General features: G+C 51.0%; 1 long non-coding RNA gene across 6 annotated transcripts; it reads right to left on the reverse strand.

The window, feature by feature from the left end:
* Nucleotides 1–6,699: 6,699 nt before the first annotated feature.
* On the reverse strand, nt 6,700–19,530 carry LOC136019941 (uncharacterized). 6 transcript variants are annotated; one of them, XR_010615129.1, is made up of 9 exons: nt 19,165–19,530; nt 18,896–19,065; nt 18,757–18,810; nt 17,643–18,645; nt 10,968–11,068; nt 10,728–10,859; nt 9,806–9,958; nt 9,632–9,692; nt 6,700–9,504 (listed from the first exon to the last, which is right to left on the reverse strand). It is a non-coding gene; the product is annotated as an uncharacterized LOC136019941 (long non-coding RNA). The 6 variants fall into 6 exon arrangements; XR_010615127.1 differs by lacking the exons at nt 17,643–18,645; nt 18,757–18,810; nt 18,896–19,065; nt 19,165–19,530 and adding an exon at nt 15,889–16,118; XR_010615126.1 differs by lacking the exons at nt 17,643–18,645; nt 18,757–18,810; nt 18,896–19,065; nt 19,165–19,530 and having other exon boundaries at nt 6,700–9,128; nt 9,261–9,504; nt 10,968–12,746.
* Nucleotides 19,531–20,469: the final 939 nt, after the last annotated feature.

Raw genomic sequence — 20,469 nt, forward strand, 5'->3', positions numbered from 1 at the left:
CAGTACGAGAAACAGTGAGGTCAGATCCGGGTATTCCTTTAATATGGTTGTAACAATGCCACATGCCTGTTAAAAAACAATCAAGATCAAGTGAGTGTTTCTGAAGAGTGCAAAGACAAGGCTGGGGTTGTTTTAAACCTTGACAAGTGAAGTGTTTTGCCCTCAGCACGTCAAGTAAGCGAAACCCAAACACGCATTACTGCAAGACTAGTCAGCTATAACATCACATCTATAGAAAAGCAAGATCAGTGCAAGTGAATGCAGACTAAGCACACCGTGATTAGATAGTTCAGGTTGCTACATCTGGTGCCAAGTACCAGCACAGATGGATTCTTACTAAATTTCGCTGCCATTTAAGCCCTTCTCGCTTAACCATGTTTAAACCTAGGCACTAGCTCTCCCAGCTACAGCATCTAATTGATGTAATCACTTACTTTCTGTGCCCAAAATTAAGCAATACGTAACTCAGCACATAACTCATTAAGCACGTAACTCAGGAGCCTTAAGAACTGGTTTGACACGCTCTGCTCTACCACTGTGGAGTACTTAAGTACTATAGGATACTTGCCACAGTACCACAACCACATGGAAGTACTCCATCACCTCCTGATACGTACGGACCTTGTGAGGACTGTTAACGTAATTCTTGCAGAACTGCTTGAAGTAACTCCACTGATTGGGTTTGTATCTGTAGGAAGCCTGAACGTCAGCGTAGGTCACAAACCTGCCTGGGCTCTCTGAGACACAAAGCTGCAAGAAAAGAAGGGTTTGAAATACCATAACTTCAACATGCACACTCTGTGCTTAAAGACAACGCCATCTTTGGGCGACAGTGTCGTGGTTTAAACCCAGTCAGCCATAAATCAGCCATGCAGTCTCTCTCTCACTTCCTCCCTTTTCTTCCCCCTGCTCCCAGAGGGACGGGAAGGAGAATTGAAAGAATATAACTCTCACAGGTTGAGATAAGAACAGTTTAGTAACTAAGGTATAACACAGATCACTACTGCTACCACCAACAATAATGACAAAGGAAATAACAAGGGAAGAGCATACAACACCTCACCACTCGCCAATCGAAAACTCACCTCATCCAGCCTGACCAAACACCTACCGATACCTTGTCCAACCACGCAGTGAACTAGCCCTTCTGGGTAACTCTCAGGTACATCCTGGGCATGACTTGCTGTGGTATGGAATACTTCTTTGGTTAGTTTGGGTCAGGTGTCCTGTCTCTGCTTCCTCCTGGCTTCCCCTCCTCCCTGGCAAAGCATGAGGCTCAGAAAGTCCTTGCTCAGACTAAACATCTGAGCAGTAACTAAAGACATCGGTGTTATCAGTGCTGTGCCCAGGCCAAAAGTCAAAAACACAGCGCTGCACCAGCTACTAAGAAGCAGCAAAAAATGACTGCTACTGCTGAACCCAGGACAGACAGACACGCTCTGCAGTTAAAAAGAATGCTATCTTTATACAACCTATGAAATTAAGCCACTGCAAACTGCTGTTGTAGTTAAACAGTAAGCTGGGGTACCAAATGTCTGCCAGAGAGTTCTGAAATCGAAACCTAAAAGGACATAAGTAAAGAAAGAAAAGGAAGGGGCCTGCTGGACACCTGCACAGGCAACACATGGCCAGAAGCCTGTCCACAGAGCACCAGGACAGTCTAGAAACAAGAGACTTTCCCAGAAACTAGTCCTGGAACATTTTCAATTCATCCTCAAGTAACCTCCTGTGACACTACGCTCATTTTCAGCCGCACGCAGCGACCAGCCAGGTCAGACATATTCTGTCCTGTAGGGTGCTGGATGCACAGGCTGCGCACTGGGCCATCCACAGCTGTCTCATACATTAAAAGCACTAGGATTCAAAGGGCGTTTGTAAAGCTTTAACGAGACAAACTCCGTTTCATCTTCAGACGGCATAATTTTTAGATGGCAGAAAATTCCATGAGCAACCCTTAGACCAACTGCTGCCACATCTAAGGCCTTCAGATCGACGACCAGGGCAAATCAGCAGCAGAGCACATAAAGATTCTGCCTGTTCTCAACAGGTTGAGACTTTAAATCATTCAGCATAAACAGAGCAGCCCTAAAGCCACCCAGTCTGATAGCTCGATGCGTCTCCTGCTACAAGCACCCTGCAACACAGATCTCAATCTGGATCAGCTCCCTCACAACGCTGTCTCTGCATCTGGAATACTAAGCATTTATGAAGAAACCTGATGACTTTACTGCAGCAAGGCTGGTGTCCAAAGTGGGGGAAACCAGAAGAGCAGCAGCAGCAACTGAAGTCAACAGAAAGGCTGTGATGAGCTGGCTGGGGTCCCCCAGGGCACAACACAGTCTATTTGTAGAACAAAAGGAGCACAATGAGCCCTGCCCCTGCTGCTGCTGCTGCTGACCTCACTCATTTCATGGAGAGAGAATTTCAGTCTCCAGTTTCAGCATCTTAATGCTACAGTGAACAGCCTCATTTCCAAACTAACTCCAAGTTTAGATCCGAGGAAATAAACAGGGAATTCCTTGGCTACTTTCTAAATGGCTATTTCCATCTTCCCCCCTTTCCCTACCAATGAAGGTACGGTGTGAATTAAGGGCCCTCCGGGTAACCCGCCCCCCTCCCCCCCCGTTTATTTACTTCCCCCCAGTACCGAGCACAACGTGCTGTGGTATGTATGGAATATGCCTTTGGCTAGCCCAGGTCCGGCATCCTGTCTCTGCTCCCTCCCGGCTTCTTGTGCCCCTCCTCACTGGCAGAGCACGAGGAACCGAGCAACCACGGAAACGTCAGTGCGTTACCAGCGTTATTCTCAGAGGAAAGGCAAAACTCAGCCCTGCACCAGATCCTAGGAAGAGAATTAACTCTGCTGCAGCTGAAACCAGGGCAAAAGGGGAGAGACAAGCACAGCGGCAGGGCGCAGGATGCCGGTCAGGAGCCTCCGAGGCGCCTGAGATTCATCAAGGGAGACGAAGGCAGAATCAAGCGCGCCGGGGGCTCCTCACCCGGCTCATCCCCAGCAGCCGCAACCCTGCCGCACTGGGCGCTGTGAAGCTTTCCGCGCCGGGCGGCCAGAGGGCAGGAGACGCCCCTCTGCGCCCGCCCGAGCGGGCCCGCCTCCCCGATAACCCCGGCCTCCCAGTGGGCTCGGATCTCACCTGCTGCCGCCGCTGCCGGGACCCGGACCCGGGCCCTGCCCGCCGCCATGCTGCTCCCGGCAGCTGCGCATGCGGCACCGAAACGGCGCGCGGAGGGACCGGGGCCGGCGCGCGAACGCCGGACTGCGGCCACGAGCACCCCTCGAGCCCACCCGCACCCCAACGCGGGTCCCCCGCAGCCATTGTTCACCGGAAGCCAGCAGCCACCACGTGACCCCGGCCACTTCCGGGGGCAGCAGCGGGGACGACCGCGGCGGCTCATTCGCGGAGGCGGGGCTGCAGTACCGAACTCTGGGCACAGGATGGCAGCAGCGAGAGCGCCGGGCGCCACACGGCGCCTCCCCCATACCCCCGCTGGACCGATTTTTGCGGGGATTTCCCCTCCCGGCATCCCCCCCGCCCCAACCCTTGCAGACCCAGAACGAAGGGGGTTGGAGTACTTTGGGGCCACCACAGCGGCTCCGGCTCCGCAAGCACAGCCCTTCATGGGAAGGTCTTTGTGGGGGAATCAGCCCCAAATCAGCTGTTACCCCCTTTCTTCAGAGGATTGCCCCCCAATCCTCTACTCACCTGCTCCTCTCTCGAACCACCGCACCCCAAACAACACCACCCACCCCCACACTCCCGTTTTTAGTCCCCGCTGAAGGGGGATAAATCCCATAATGCTCCGCGCTAAAAGTGGGAATAGATCCCATAATCCTCTCCGCTAGGGGAATATATCCCATGAACCTCCGCGCTAGGGGTATATCCCATGATCCTCTGGGATAAAGGGACTATATGTCCTACATACCGCAGAGGATTATGGGATATTCTCCCTGTCGCAAAGGCTCATGGGATATATCCCTCCTTTAGTGAGGAGGATTATGGGATATACCCCCCTTTAGCACGTCTCTAATCACGTGGCAACCGCTAATACGCGGGTTCGGGACCAGAGTGGGACGAATTCTGGACCCCCCCCCCCGAACCCAGCAACCCAACCCCCCCCCCCCCCAACAGGTCCCAAGCATTTGGGAACCCCCAAAGCCCCCCCCCAAATGTTTGGGGTCCCTCCATCCCAAATAACACCAGGAGGCGGCTGCAGTGATGGGGGTTTATTCCATTCGGGGGGGTCCAATGTACCGTGGGGGGGTGGAGCGGAAACGGGGCGGGACTGAGAGTGACTGACAGGCGCCTCAGCCAATGGGCGCCGTGGGGGGGCAGAGCGGAAACGGGGCGGGACTGAAAGTGACTGACAGGCGCCTCAGCCAATGGGAGCCTGGGGGTGGCGATGCTTAACGGGGCCACTCTCCGCCACACCCCCCCATCTCCAACGCCTGCACTACCGCGTTTTGGCCACATGATGGCAGCAGCTAGCGCTGCACTGAGCCACTCACTTGCCCCCCCATCTCCAATATCTGCAGTACCGCGTTTTGGCCACATGATGGCAGCAGCTAGCGCAGCACTGAGCCACTCACTTGCCCCCCCATCTCCAACACCTGCAGTACCGCGTTTTGGCCACAGGATGGCAGCAGCCGTCACAGTTTAGAAATAGACATAGACAATGAAATAGACAAAAATGGCTTAAAACAGGTTAGAAATGGGGGAAAACGGGTTAGAAACAGAAAAAAAATGGCTTAAAATGGGTAGGAAATGGGAAATAATGTGTTTGAAGTGGCAAAAAATTGGTTAGAAATGAAGAAAAATGGTTTAGAAAGAGCCAAATGGCTTAAAAGAGGATAGAATTGGACACAAAAGGGTTACAAAGAGCTAAAAATGGCATAAATGATGTTAGAAGTGGCAAAAAATGGGTTAGAAATGGTCAAAACTGGCTTAAAACTGGTGACAAATGGGCAAAAATGCATTAGAAAAAGAAAAAAGTGGTTTAAACGGAGTCAGAAACGGGCCAAAAAGAGGCAGAAATTGAAAAAAAAAATTGCATTAAACAGGTTAGAAGTGGCCAAAACTGGGTTAGAAACGGCGAAAACAGTTTAGAAATTGCAAATAAAAGCTCAAAACGGTTTAGAAGTGGGCATAAAAGTGTTAAAAGCATTAAAATGGGTCACAATTTGGCAAAAATGGCTTGGAAATGGCCAAAACCACTTCAGAAATACAAACACCCCCCCCAACCAACATTAAAATGGGCTAGAAATGGGAAAAATGTGTTAAAAAAAAAGCCAAAATGTCTTAAAATGGGTTAGAAATTACAAAAAATGGCTCAAAACGGGTTAGAAATGGTCAGAAATTGGTTAGAAGTGGCAAAAAATGGCATAAAATGGGTTAGAAGTGGCCAAATTTGGGTTAGAGATGGCCAAAAATGGTTTAGAAATGGGAAAAAAAGGTTTAAGATGGGTGAGAAATAGCCAAAAAATGGCTTAAACTGGTGAGAACAGGGCAAAAATGGGATAGAAATGGCCGTAAATGGCTCCTTTCCCTCCCTCCTTCTTTCCTCTCCCTCCTTCCCTCTCTCCTTGCTTCCCTCCTTCCTTTTTTCCTTCCCTCCCTCCCTCCCTCCCTCCCTCCCTCCCTCCCTCCTTCCTTCCTCCGGAATGTGAGTGATTACAAGAGCAGAGGTTCTGAGACAATCTAATGGAAGAGAAGGTAAGAATACAGTTGAATACAGGGAAGAGAATAGAAGGGAAGAGGACCTAAGAGATTACTAGAGAAGAGCATCCAGGGGAAAAGAATACCAGGGAGCATAAGAGATCTAACAGAATCTAAGATTAGAGAGCTGAAGAGCACCTAAGAAGAGAATATAGGGGGAGAGAGTATCATTGAATAGAAGAGAATCTAAGATTACAAGAGTAGAGAAGAGAATCTAAGAGAAGCCAAGAGAGAAAAATTGAAGAGCATACAGGAAAAGGGAAGAGAAAATTAGAGAATCTAAGAAAAGGAAAAGAAGAGACTGTAAGAGTATACCAGCAAATAAAACAGAAGGGAATCTAAGAGAACAATATGTAAGCAAATACAGAAGAGAGACAGGAATAAGTGAAAACACTATACACTGTAAGACAAAACAGGAGAAAATAAGAAAACGTAGGACTACAAAAAAAGGGAAGAGAATATAAAAGAGGGAAGAGACTCTTAAGAGAGCAAAAGAGAAGGGAATAGAAGAGAAAGGAATATATGAGAAGAGACTATAAGAGAATCTAAGATAAGGGAAGAGAACGTAAGAGGAGAGAATTTAAAAGAAAAGAGAAGGGAATAAAAGAGAAGAGAATATAAGGGAGAGGAAGAGACTAAGAGAATACAGGACAAGAGAAGAGAGTAAAGGGAATAGAAGAAAATGTGAAAGGATACAAGAGAAGGGAGAAGAAGAGAATAGAGATTAGAAGAGAATAGAGATTAGAAAAGACTAGGAGAATGGATGGAAAGAGAATATAAAAGAATCTGAGAAAACAGAACCAGAAGGGAAGGGAAGAGACTATAAGAAAATGGAAGAGACTAAGAGAATAGAGGAGAAAAGGAGAGAAAAGAGTACAAGAGACGGGAAGGGAAGGGAAGGGAAGGGAAGACAGACGGGAAGGGAAGAGACTGTAAGAGAGTATTAGAGAAGACAAAAGCAATGTGCTCCTGGCTTGATAAGGTCTTTATTTCTTCAGGACAACTATCTGACTTCATTAAAAGCAGGAATCTTTAAATATAAATAGTCTTGTCTGTCGTGGAGCTCCAAACCTTTGCAGCAGTCATCCAGCTGTGAGAGGCAGCTGCACAAAGGGAATCCTTTCTCTAAGGCGAGCAGCTGAGCAGCGACCTGTTATAGCCACCCATCAATGTCTAGCTGCGCGGCGACACGAATGCCACCAACGGAGCAGATAAGCTCTGGCACCAGCCACCGAACAGGAGGGGATGCTGCTGCGTGCACGGAACACAGAGGCAGAGCGCTTGCTGCGTGTGCACTGAGTAGCAATAACAAGAGTTTTCCATTCACATCCCCAGTGGCCTTACCTCTTCCTCCCATGCCACTTTGCCGTGCTTCACTGCGGCACCCGAGGACCTTGTCCCTATACGGCTGGGTTCGTGAGCACACTGCACGCCGGGCAGCCCGCATCACCTGCGGGGCTCTGTGATCACCAGGCTGCGGCAAAGGCAGCAGTAGAGAGGGGTCCCTTGGAAATGTGCTGTCTGCCTGCAGGCACCGCGCTGTTACGGCACCTCCTTGAAATCGGGGGCTAAATACACATCTCTGTCCCTGCGAGTGGTGCCCGGGGCTGCTGGAAAAGCGAATCTGTGGACTAGGCTCCGTGTGTTCTGGTCTGTGAGCCCCCCGTCAGCTGTGGTACAGCGGAAGTCCTGTCACTGTAAAATGTTTGGCAGATAATACCCTTTAGGGAACTAGAAACCCGCACTAATGCTGCGTGCCTGGCAGGCTAGGAAAGGTAGATACATTTGGGGTTACGCACACGAAAGCTCTACACCCTGCTGCGGTTCAAGTGCCATTGTTCTTATGGGCAGATGGCAAAGCAGCCTCAGGCCTCCTGCTGGACTCAGGGGTCCATCAGCTGCACCAGAGGAGCCTTGCTTTCAGGACGTGACACTCGCTATGCTGGTAAGTGACCAGTTCAAATAGGCTGAAATGCAAGTGAATTTGCCCAGAGCTGGGTGTTACTCCCACTGGTACCGGCACCTGTGGTAGCAAACATTTAATGAGAACCACACGCTGAGCAGACCTCAGTATTTCAAACAAGCCAGTTTCCCCTCCCTGGCTGCATTACACTATGTTCCTCCAGATGAACTGAACCTCATGTCAGCAAAGCACTTTAGCTCAAGGTACCAAAGATGAGCTTCAGCAAGGGCACAATCACACCAGACACACCAAAGAGCGTGAGGAGGAGAAGCCCTTCCATAAGAAAGAAGGGTAGCTGTGGCTTTGGGGTTTTAAAGAGACCCTCAGCAGCTGCAGGGAAACACCTGCATGCCCTGGGGTTCTAACCATAGGATCACAGAACGGTTTTGGCTGGAAGGAACCTTTAAAGGTCACCTAGTCCAACGCCTCCCCTGCAACGAGCAGGGACATCTCCAACTACATCGGGGGGCTCAGAACCACATCCAGCCTGGCCTCAAATGTCTCCAGGGACGGTGCATCCACCACCTCTCCGGGCAACCTGTGCCAGTGCTTTACCACCCTCATTACAGAAAAATAATGGAACTGACCTGCAGTGCCCGGTTCTCCCTCCCTCCAGCCCTTGCCTTCTCCTCAGCAGTGCAGCTCCTCTGCTGCAGAGCTGGGATCCCCCTCAGGAAAATCAACTCTGAGCCCTGAAACTGCCCCACGAGTCTCCGCCCACACAAGCAGGTCAGGATAGCAATGCTTTGTCAAGTTGTCACGCACATCACCTAGACGGAAGACATTGTAAACAAGGACAACACACAGGGACTCCCATCGGGTTGGAAAGACTGCATGGGTACTAATTCAACAAAGACAATACCAAGAGCTGTAAACTCTGCTGGCAGTACCCAAACGTCAAGAGAAAACTGGGGAGCTGCATTGTTACAACATCCAACAGGATGATGAGAAAAATAGTGGTAATTCCCCGCAGAGCTGCTGCAAAACAGCCTGCAAGCAAACAGATTGCTGCTTAGGCAAAAAGCAATGCAATGGTCTCAAATCAGGAAAGCAAATCAAGCTGAGATTTCCTGTGACAATGCTTTCAATTACATGAATGTACTTGACTGGAAAGGAAAAAAACTTCTTGAATTAAGCACGCAAGCAAGTTGAACAAAATAATTCCATCCTTGTTCAAGCAGAGGACGTGGTTTTGCTCCGATTTACTGGCCCCAGGTGTTTCTATAGGAGGATCTAGATCTGTCCAGCTGTTGAAGGGACACTCTGCGTTTATGCCAATGTAAGAGGAAACAAAGTCCTGCATCCAGATCTTGGGCCCCAACTCCAGAGGGACGTGGAGCCGCGCAAGTGAGCCAGAGGAAACCATGGAGATGCTGAGAAGGCTGGAGCACCTCTGCTCCGCAGCCAGGCTGAGAGAGATGGGCTTGTTCGGCCTGGAGAATAAAAGGTTCCTTAAGGGGGGGAAACTTTAGAGCAGTTCCAGTGCCTACAGGGGCCACAAGAAACCTGGAGAGGGGCTTTGGACAAGGGCGTGTAGGGGCAGGCCAAGGGGGAATGGCTTTAACCTGCTAGAGGGGAGACTGAGACGAGCTCTTAGGCAGAAGTTCTTCCCTGTGAGGGTGCTGAGGCGCTGGCACGGGGTGCCCAGAGAAGCTGTGGCTGCCCCATCCCCGGCAGTGTTCTAGGCCAGGTAGGACAGAGGGGCTTGGAGCAAGCTGCTCTAGTGTGAGGTGTCCCTGCCCGCCCGTGGGTAGGGGCTGGAACTGGATGAGCTTTAAGGTCCCTTCCAACATGAACCTTTCCAGGATTCTGTAAAATGCAGAAGCGGGGAGGATAACTACAGGCAAACCACAGACCAATTGGTGAAAGCAGAGGGTAAATGGATTTCCTCTCTTGGCAACGTCCGAGGAGCATCTGCTACAATTACCAGACATACCTCCGCTCTCCTCTGTTGCTTCCCATTAGCAGAAACTTCTCTTTTCTTTTTGGTCTTGCAGCTGAAAGAAAGAGGTTAAAAAATCTTCTGGAGCTCCCGAAAGGGTCTGTCCCGGCACGCACAGTGTCCACGCGAGAGCACACTGCTCTGAAACAGAAGGGTTCTTTTATTTACCTTCTTTTATTCTAACACGGGAAACAAGTGATTCAAAAAACACCCCTTTTATGACCAAATGAGCCCTTGCATCCACTCCCAGGGTCTTCTGAAGCAGTTCCGTGGTTAGGGTGGTGTCATTACCGCTTTCAAGGGATGCGGTGACAGATGAGCCTGAAAGAACACAGGTTTCAAGAAAAGAAAAGAACAAAGTGTTGTGCCTTAGGTCACTGTATTTGAGAGCTGTGAACAACAGCAGCAAGGGCAGAGCAGGCAGTTTCCAGATTTCTTTATGCTGTTTGGAATCAGCGAGGAAAAGCCCCTCACCTAAGCGCTGTGGCCCTCACCCAGAGCTCTTCGACCCCAGAGGCAGTGTGTCCGCTCACTCTTTCTGGCTGTGCTTCCCTGCCAGGTCAGCTCGCTGCCCAGGGCCTGGCCAGCAGCGGCCACGGTTGCATTAACACCCCCGTGAAGTACTGCCCTGCCCAAGTCTAGTCTCCTACCTGTGCAGCATACATACTAAATCTTTGCTGACAGCTACCCATCCCTTTGAGAGGGAAAACCACGGCTGTTGCCACACATGTGGCAGGTTTGAGGGCAGGCGATGCAGAAAATGCCACGCTGTACACCATGCTTCCCGCCCTGTTTTCTTCTTCTTCTCCTCCCTCTGCTCAGTCCAGGTCCCTTCCCTCACACTGAATGAAGGTCCTCATTCTGCCTTTTAAAGTACGTTTTCAAAGAGAGCGAAAGAAACCAGACACAAACTGTGCCTGAACTGAAAAATCATCCGCTGCTTAAGGCGGCTGTGTGAGCCTTGTCGCCCTTGCAGCTGTCAGCAAGTACACTGCTATTAACTACCCTTGGAAAGCAAAAGGCTTAGGGTCCCCGTTAGCCAGTTCGCCTTTACGGTGTGCTGTCAATGCTCACGACGGGCATCACTTACGTGTCCAGGCGAGAGGGGTTCAGCAAGGAAGACACCTTCTGCTTTCAGGAACAGCACAGAGGGCCTTCAAAAACGCTCTCTCCTGTAGGATCCCCTTCTGGGCTTCTGCATCTCACTGGTTATAATGAATGCCTGTTCCAAACAGATTACCATGAAAATGTTCCTTACTTTGAAGAGAGACAAAGGTTGAGCCGTATCAACCCGTTCTCCTACCGTTAACCCAGAAAGCAAACTACTTACTTGTTTTGCAACCCCTGTCACGTTCCTGGTTTCTGCCTGTTGACATGGGGCACCCTGCCCAATTTCCAGTGAGCTCCAATGAAGTTGTCTACTCTGAAATACTGAAAAACAGTAATGCGTTTGTGTCTGTGGCCTCCTGGATAGGCCTCCTAGGATGGCAAATAAAACCTGCTGTTGAGATACCATTTGCTACTGTTTCGTAACCAAAGAATTTCAGAGCAATTTCTCCTTCCCCAAGCTCAGAGTGTTCTACTCCAGGAAGGACCACAGGCAAGGCACTCTACTAAATAAACTAAACAGCTTCCATGGTTTCAGCCCAGCCAGCAGCTAAGCACCACACAGACAACCCTTTACTCCCTGTCGATGCCAAAACCAGTGTAAATGTGCTCAACCATTTATAGTTAGCATTCCTACACAGAGCCAAGCTTGCTGCATTTAGAGCTGTGTGGAGTGAGTGTTTTTCTCTTGTAGGACGCAAACTGAGGCCTCCCACTGTTCGTGTTCTACATTAAAAACATTAAGTGTTTCTTTTTCTCATTGTCAACTAGAAATCTGTTGACGTCGCAATCCCAGTCATCGTGAAGTCATGGTTTTTGTTGTTTGCGCTGACTGCTAGGAAAACAAAAAAGGAAGCATTTTTAGCAAGTGATAATAAAGCTATGTCATAGTATTATATCTAGAAATAAACATTCATTCATCGCCATTATACATCAGAGACCTCTATGACTAATGCTAAACTTATACCAGAGATTGCGCAGAGAGACTCAGCTAGCACGATATAAAAGCTGCCTTACAACAGGCTACTTACACTGTAACCCAAAAACGAGCAAGCAACTTCCCGATTACCTGAAGATGCAGACGCTACCTGGGACAAACGTGATTATCTGCCTTACATGCCAAGCTATAATGATGTTTGTTAATGGTGGGTTTCCGACACCCGCCTTCAGTCAGAACAAAACCTCAGTTCCGTGAGTGCTCCCAGTAAATGGAACAGCACCTTTGCCACAAGAAACCATGCAACCTGGCCCACGACAAACTAGCAGCCATCACACAGCACTGCAATAGCAAACCAGGAGGAGAGCGACACTGCGATCCACGCATCTTTCCGATTTCCTTGCACAGGAACCTCGCTCGCAATAGGAGGGAGTGGCAGCCACAGTCCATCAGAGCTCCAACAAGCAGGGCCGGACCACTGCATTCTGCTAATGCTTCAGCAAGACAGAACCTCTCTGTCCCTTGAAAGGAAAAGATGCTGGCAATGGCTTAAACTTTAAATGAGGAAATTGATGCTGCAGTAAAAACTCAGGCTGTGGGGAGCGGGGGGGACGCAAATAAGATGCAAAAGAACACACAAGGAAAGCAATCCGGATTCTTGCTTCTGTGTGAGCAGCCATCAAATGCAGCAGTTTGGGCCCTTCTAAGCAGAAAAGGCAGGGGCTGGCATGAGGCATTATTTCACTGTGTTGATGCTGTGGGAGTAGGAAGACGGCTAGAGTACAGACAGACCTGCAAGGCAGACAAGGCAGAGATCTTGCCCGACAGAAAAAGGAGGCAGGAAGCCCATCAAACCTGTCTATTAGCAAACCGTACCAGGAGCACAAGAAAACCTCACGAGAAGGGCTTTCTTTGGCCGAGAAACAACCTCAAGCAGGACACCAGGCAGAGCTTACAAGGGAAGGAAAAACGACTGTACAAAACACAGTCAAATCTTAGAGATTAAGAAGTACAAAGATCAAACAGGTCTCAGCAAATTCCTCCCTTAGACATGACAAGTTACCTACAAATTACAAGCAAAGAAGTGAAATCACCTAGTACTGCTGCTGCTGCTAAAACCAGCAAACTTGTCCAGGTATGGCCTGAAAACCACCCTATTGCTTTGTCACAGCTTTCAGTAAGGATGAAGAACCCAGAAAGTCCAGAATTTTAAAGGAATTGGCACATGTAATCTCACACCAGCAACAAGGCTTTTAGGTAAGTCAGACAAAACAGGGTCGGGGGCAAAGACCACCAAACAGAGCCCCAGCTCTTCGTACAGGTGACGGTTCCCAGCAGTGTCCCCAGACTACCCCGACGGAGAGCTGCCAGCAAGGAAGGGAGGAAACAGCCCACGTCACCTGCACTGTGCCACACGGCGACAGCGCTCACAGGGCTGAGAAAGGCCGAGAACTGCTGGGGCAGGGGACACCACCAAGTGAGCATCACTGGCCCGACACAGAGGGGATAAAACCTGCAACTGGATGGAAGAAAGGGGCCATAAGGAGCTGCAAGAGCCTAGAGGGTAGCTGGTACGGAGCCGAGGTGGAGAAAAGAAAAGCACGAGGAACCTGACCCAGTGCTGTCCAGGAGTCACACAAAGACCCAGGAGCCGCACCAGGTCTCTGCAGGTAACACTTATTCACAGCTTTGCCTCCTGGTAGCTGGTGCTGAGTTGCTCTGACATATCCTGGTGAACACGACCATCACAACCAGCTGTTTTGCGCCCGGTAACATGGTATGTCCCTCCCTTGAAGCCTCACCAGGCCCACGGGAGACACAGCTGCCCTTGTCTGGCGACCACAGCGCCAAGCTGCAGATGGGAAGCATCGCACCAAAGAGATGTTATGAGCTCAGCTCCCTTCGGGCTTCATTTTGCCTGCTCATGGTCAATACTGCTAGTGATTGCCTCGATACAGACACCAGGAATGTGTGGACAACATCTGAGGATGATGCAAAGCGCTTTCTGTACAGTGATGAAACTTTCACAACCCAGGAGCTAGGGGACTCGGAAAACTGAAGTACTAACAAAGACCATGACATGAAAATGACAGTGGTTGGGGATCAATGAGCTGGGCGTACTAAGTCAGTAACTAATTTATAAGCTTCCACCAACAAGCAGCCTAAGAAAGGCAAAATCCGTCCCTGGAAACGCAAGAGAAGCGTTTAAACCAAGCTCTATGCCGAGCATACTCTAATGACAAGGAATTAATCTCAAAGGCTGGTTTGTAATGCACAGACAGACAATGCACAAACACTTCTGAAGCTGCTTTAAGACAACCTGGGAAGTGGGAAGGGGAAATGCGCTTGCCCAAGACAGCAGTTCAGGGTACTGCAACCCCAGAGCAGTCACAACGTCAGCAGGTACAGGGGCACAGTGCCACGTGTTCTCGGCATTGCTGGCGGAACAGAAATATGGCACGAGAGAATTACCGTGATTCAGAAGTGACGCAAAGACGCGACGTGAGAGAAGGGAGGAGGGAGGGGATTGGGTGTTGCTAGGAGACGGCGGTGAGGGTGACGCCTGGTGGGGAGAACGGGCATTGCATAGAGCCCCATAGGGCCCGAGGGAGCCCCAGAGAGACCCATAGAGGCCCCGGAGAGACTACAGAGATCCCACAGAACCCCATAGATGGGTCTTGCGCCCTAAGCCTGCCCCATAGCGCACCTTGTGGAGCCCCACAGAGAGCAACGCCAGGAGCAGGAGCCCCCCAGCAACCCCCCTAGCATGTGGGGCAGGAGGCTGGGGGCCTCCGAGTGCTCCAGCTGGGTCTGGAGCTGTGGGGCAGAAAGAGGGGGATGGGGGGCTGCCCCATAGAGACCCCAAAGGGACCCACAGAGCCCCACAGAGACACATAGAGCCCCACAGAGACCACATAGGGAACCCCAGAGACCCCATAGACCCCCCATAGCCCCGCACAGACACCCACATCCCCACTGGACCCCATTAGCCCAGGAGGGGGGGTGGTGTGTCCTTGGCTGACCGCCCCCCCGCGGCCCTTTACCGCCCCCTGCAGGCCACACTGCAAATCCCTGCCTGCACCCCCCATCGACACCCAATGGAGCCCCACAGCGCTCCACAGACGCCCCATAGCGCTCCACAGACACCCCATAGCGCCCCATAAACACCCATAAGCCCCCTTGACCGCCATTTCCCACCTCCTTCATCCACCCCATAGTGAAGTCCTCCCCGACCTCAAAGCGCAGCACTTCGGGGGGGCTCCATGGGGCCCATTTGGCACTGGAGCTCCTTACACAAGGCCGTGGCGCAGTTCTATGGGGCACAGATGTGGGACAGAGCTTATGGGGCCCACAGAGCCCCATAGGGACCCACAGAGACCCTCAGCACATCAGGTAAGCAAAACCCAGACATGCGTTACTGCGAGACTCGTCAGATATAGCACTGCATCTATAAAAAAGCAACAGGTTGAGACTTTAAATCATTCAGCATAAACAGAGCAGCCCTAAAGCCACCCAGTCTGGTAGCTCGATGCATCTCCTGCTACAAGCACCTCCCAAGACAGACTGAGATCTGGATCAGCTCCCTCACAACGCTGTCTCTGCATCCAGAATACCAAGCATTTATGAAGAAACCTGATGGCTACTGCAGCAAGGCCGGTGTCCAAACCAGGGGAAACCAGGGGAGCAGCAGCAGCAACTGAAGTCCTCACTGACAGTCTCAAGGGAAAGGCTGCGATGAGCTGGCTGGGGTCCCCTAGAGCACAACGCGGCAAGGTCTATTTGCAGAACAAAAGGAGGGCAATGAGCCCTGCCCCTGCTGCCGCAGACCTGACTCATTTCATGAAGAGAGAATTTCAGGCTCCAGATCTCTCAGCACCTTCAAGCTCCAGTGAACAGTCTCATTTCCAAACCACCCGCACGTTTAGATCAGAGGAAAGAAACAGGGAATTCCTTGGCTGCTTCCTAATCGGGTGTTTCCACCTCCGCCCCTTCCCCTGCCAGTGAAGGCACAGTGTGAATTAAGGACCTCCGGGTAACCCCCGCCCCGGGTCTTTACTCCCCCCAGTACCGAGCCCCTGGCGCTGTGAGGCTTCCCGCGCGGGCAGCCAGCGGGCAGGAGCCGCCCCTCTGCGCCCGCCCAAGGCACGGACGGACGGGCGGGCCGCCGGGCCCGCTCGCCTCCCCGATAACCCCGGCGCGCTCGGACCTCAGCTGCTGCCGCCGCTGCCGGGACCCGGACCCGGACCCTGCCCGCCGCCATGCTGCTCCCGGGCGCTGCGCATGCGGCACCGAAACGGCGCGCGGAGGGACCGGAGCCGGCGCGCCAACACCGGGCTGCGGCCACGAGCACCCCGCGGGCATGCCCGCACATCAACCCGCAACCGCGGCGGCCACCACGTGACACGGGCCACTTCCGGGGACAGCAGCGGGGACAAAGGGAGCACCACGGCTCATGCGCGGAGCCCGGGCTGCAGTACCGAACTCTGGACACAAGATGGCAGCAGCGAGACACCCGGGCGCCACACCGCCCCCCCCAGCCCATCATGGTGTGGTCGTTATGTGATCGCTATGGGGTCTGTACGAGTCTCTACCGATTGCTGTGCATCTCTGCCACAGCTCCTTGATGCAAGACTACTTTCATCACGTTGACAACTGATTCATAACAGATATCTGAAAAAACAACTGCAAAATTACCACCGAGTTGCTAAAAAACAACTCAGTTAATACCCACACAACCTTTTATCTCTAAAGACTATTGATGAGCCCAGAACCTGTAACCTCCATCCCAAGAAAACGCACAAGCTTTGCCGCTAATCGTAGTACACACAGACTTGCACTACAGATGCTCCACCTGGCCCAACTACTGACCATGAGCAGAGCAACTGCAAGGCAAACACACACACACACACAAAGAACACTACAGACTCTGAGAAACCGAAAAGAGAGAAAAATCTGAAGAAGTAGACTACCTCCCAGATGGAACACTACATCCACCCAGATCACCTGCACAGCCGCAAGAGCAACGCAACAGGTCTCCTCAGGAGCCTGAGAACAAAGTCTGACATGACCATGTGTTTCCAAAAACAACCACAAAACCTGACATGATGGACATGCAAAAAGCATGAAGACCCATGAGCACGACTCAAAATTCAAGACCCACGAGCATGAAAATGCACAGACAATGTCCTAACCAATGAAACGGGATGCCAAGATAACAGAGATATGAAAGCAGCCTGGAGACACTCAGACACTCAGACACTCTGGCTCAGACACTGACTCTTGATATACTATCACACCCACTCACAAGCAGACTCTCTGGCCCTGACTCATTAATTACAAGCTTATTCCTAGAGCTCTTCTGTCCATTCACACAGATCACGAGGAGTAGACAGCTACACTGATTATAGAAACCCACCACCTACGTTCCAGAGCGCAAGAGCTCCAGCTAAAAGAAAACTAGAGACAAACAGAGAACTCTCAACTAGTTTATTAACATGGGATACTATAGAGATAGTGAAGGATACTTCTCATGGTTGCTTATCTTACTGTCATGGGTTCTTTTTGGCACCCAACGTGGAGCTCGAAAGGTTGAGATAACGACAGATCTGACAAGATTAATAGTAAATCAACCGTGGTGGTTTATACAAGGTCAGCCGTAAATCACGCAATTGCTCTCTCACTCCCCCCCTTCTTGCCCTCCCCCTACTCCTGGGGGGACAGAGAGGAGAATCGAAAAGAATGCAAATCCCACAAGTTGAGTTAAGAAGAGTTATTAATTAAGGTAGAACACAAGTCACTACTGCTACCACCAATAATGATAATAATAAGGGAAATAACAAGGGAAGAGAATACAACACCTCACCACCAGTCGACTGATAACTCGCCTGCCCCCCAGCCAAACCGAGCACCAACCCATACCTCATCCCACCCTGCAGTCTCTAGCCCTTCCAGGTAACTCACAGTTAGATCCTGGGCATGATGTGCTGTGGTACGGAATACCTCTTTGGCTAGCTTGGGTCAGGTGTCCTGTTCTCTGCTTCCTCCCGGCTTTCCCTCCTCCCTGGCAGAGCATGAGGATCAGAAAGTCCTTGGTCAGACTAAAACATTTGCCTTATCAGCTCTGTTCCCAGGCTGGAAGTCAAAACACAGTGCTGCACCAGCTACTAAGAAAGAGAAAACAAGACTGATACTGCTGAACCCATGAGAACAGACTTATGAACCCCAAGGACCCTGTGAGGACCATACACAAACCAGCTCCGAGAATCATCATGGCCGTGTGAGGTGGCAGGCTCAACCTTAGCGGGCGTCCCCGCGCAGGCAACGGTCACCTGGGTGGGATGAGCTTCTGCCTCCCTCACCTAGCATGAGGCTTGGGCTTCCATACTCACAAGCAGGCACGCTCATTGCGACGCAGGGGGCCAGCCCACGTCGCAAGAAGTGGCCAACAATATCTGGGAAGGTCTGCAAGGGTCAGCACTTTTCCAGGCAGTTCTAAAGCACAACTTCCTGGGTAGGCACCAAAGCTGGACTTTTTGGGAAAAGCCAAAGCAGTACACCACAAGAGGGAGCCAAAGAGAACAAACACTACTTTCCTACCTTTGTGTGTTTCACCACAGACCATTACCTATTGTCCCCGACACAACACCCCACACTTAAGCCCCACAAATGGCACTTTTGCATCCTGTCTTTTAACTCTGAGGCACTACCTTCACTAGAGCTGACCATTTACCTCCAGGCACCCTCTACTGTGTCCTCAGACATTCTGGCTCAAATACTACATTGGAATGCTACATCTCAAACCCCTTCCTGCCATTCTGACAATGTCCCCCACACCCTCTCCTCCTACAGGAGGCCCTCTACTTAGCGTGCGTAGTGCCGTGCGTCTCGAGGCGGCCTCACTGCTCGGAACTCCCACAGCAGATGACAGCCATGTTGCTGCCCTTGCCAAGTTCCTCTTCATCATCTGACAGAAACAAAAAAAGGGCAACACGTTGTGCTGGCCATCATCTCCAGCATCCCAGCCATCTATGCCAGCCTTTCCTGTAACTCTACTTCGCCTTTACATTATGCTCACCTACTCCCAATCTATTGCAGAATACAATGCTGGGCTTCTCCTGCACTCTAGGACCTAGGAGCACAATAGAAAGAAATGACCATGGTGCTTGTAGAAAATGACCAACCCCACAACCATTATTGTTACCTCTCCGACTCACCTCAAATACTCCTCTGACTCCAGAAGTAGAACGCAAGACCTGCAATAACCAACACTACTACTGAACCCTTTGCCATGTTATTCTCAGCTCTTACTCACCACTCACGCAGACAACCTTCTGACAGCCCTCCTCAGCTGGCAGCTTCACCTCTCTTGACTTAAGTGTGGCACCTAAAAAAGAAATGGAAACAGGCACTCATGGAGAGAAAAACAGAAGCTTTGGCTGACCCTGAAATAAGTTGCTACTGGGGTGTTCCAAGCATGGCTCACCTTGACTGAGTCATCTGAATGTTATTTTTCAGCTTGAGTGTGAGGATGAGTTTGAGCCAGGGAGTCTTAGCCAGGTAGTCAGAACCAGGAATTCTGTGTTAGAATCAACGTGAGATTTGTGTGGATGCATGAGCCAGTCAGTGTCAGACTAAGCCTAAGTGAGTGTGAGGAGAAGTCAGCGCCAGAGAATGTCTGTGCAGCTTAAACGTGAGTATGAGTCTGAGCCAGTCTGTGTGAGAAGGAGCCTGCACTGTCTGCCAGTCTTGAATATGAGTCTAAGCCAATGAAAGCCAGAAAATTAAAGCCGGGGAGCAGGCAATGAACCAGAACCAGATGAAACAAGACCCAGCTGTGGATCATCAGGGTGCTCTTATCCCAGCTGGGGGTTTGCCCCACCCCTGACCCAGGTCACTGAGGGAAGGGCTGTGGGTGACACCCTCCCTCCCTAACACAGTCAAGCTGTAGCCGCCCTACCCATGTAAGCTCATGCTACAGAGTAACCCCCTGCCTTTCCCTCAGCCCCATGCTACATTTCAAACCCCTTCCTGCCATCCGGACCTTGTCCCCCACCCTCCAGTCCCAAGCAGCAGTCCCTCTACTTAGCTTCCATAGTGCCATGGGTTTCAAGCTGGCCTTGATGCTCAGAACACCCACATCAGAGTCCTGTGATCTTGCCACAGCTGCCAAGTTTCTCTTTATCACCTGCAGCAAACAAAGGAGCAAACAGGAACACACTGTGCTGGCCACCATCATCACCACCACCCCACCCACCAGTGCTGGCCTGCTCTGTAACAGCCCTCTTCCTCCTTCAAAGCTCATCAACATTGTGCTTGCCTGTTCCAAACCCACAGTGGAGTCCGACACTGAGCCTCTCCTCACCTCCAGGTCCTAGGAGTACAATAGAGACAAATGATCACCCTGCTTGCAAAAAGGGACCGACCCCACTATCCTCCTTACCTGACTCACTTCAAGCACTCATCCAACTCCAAAGGTAGAGGGCAGCCCTGCAACACCGAGCACAAATACTGAACCCCTTTGCCATGCTCTCCTCAACAATTAAGCACCCCCAACACACACAACCCCCGATCTTCTCACAGCCCTCCTGAGTTTGCAGCTTCACCTCCCTCGAGTTATCTGCAGCACCTAGAAAAGTAAAGGGAACATGCACACACTGACAGAGATACAGAAGCTGCACCCTTCCCTCAGGAAGTCCCATCTCTCTCTCCTGTCACTTTACTACTCATCCACTAGCCCTCAGAGCTTTTCCATCCCTTTATTCTAACGTGTACACCCCCTGGAATACAC

Source organism: Lathamus discolor, chromosome 10 (assembly GCF_037157495.1).
Source record: "Lathamus discolor isolate bLatDis1 chromosome 10, bLatDis1.hap1, whole genome shotgun sequence".
Lineage (NCBI taxonomy): Eukaryota > Metazoa > Chordata > Aves > Psittaciformes > Psittacidae > Lathamus > Lathamus discolor.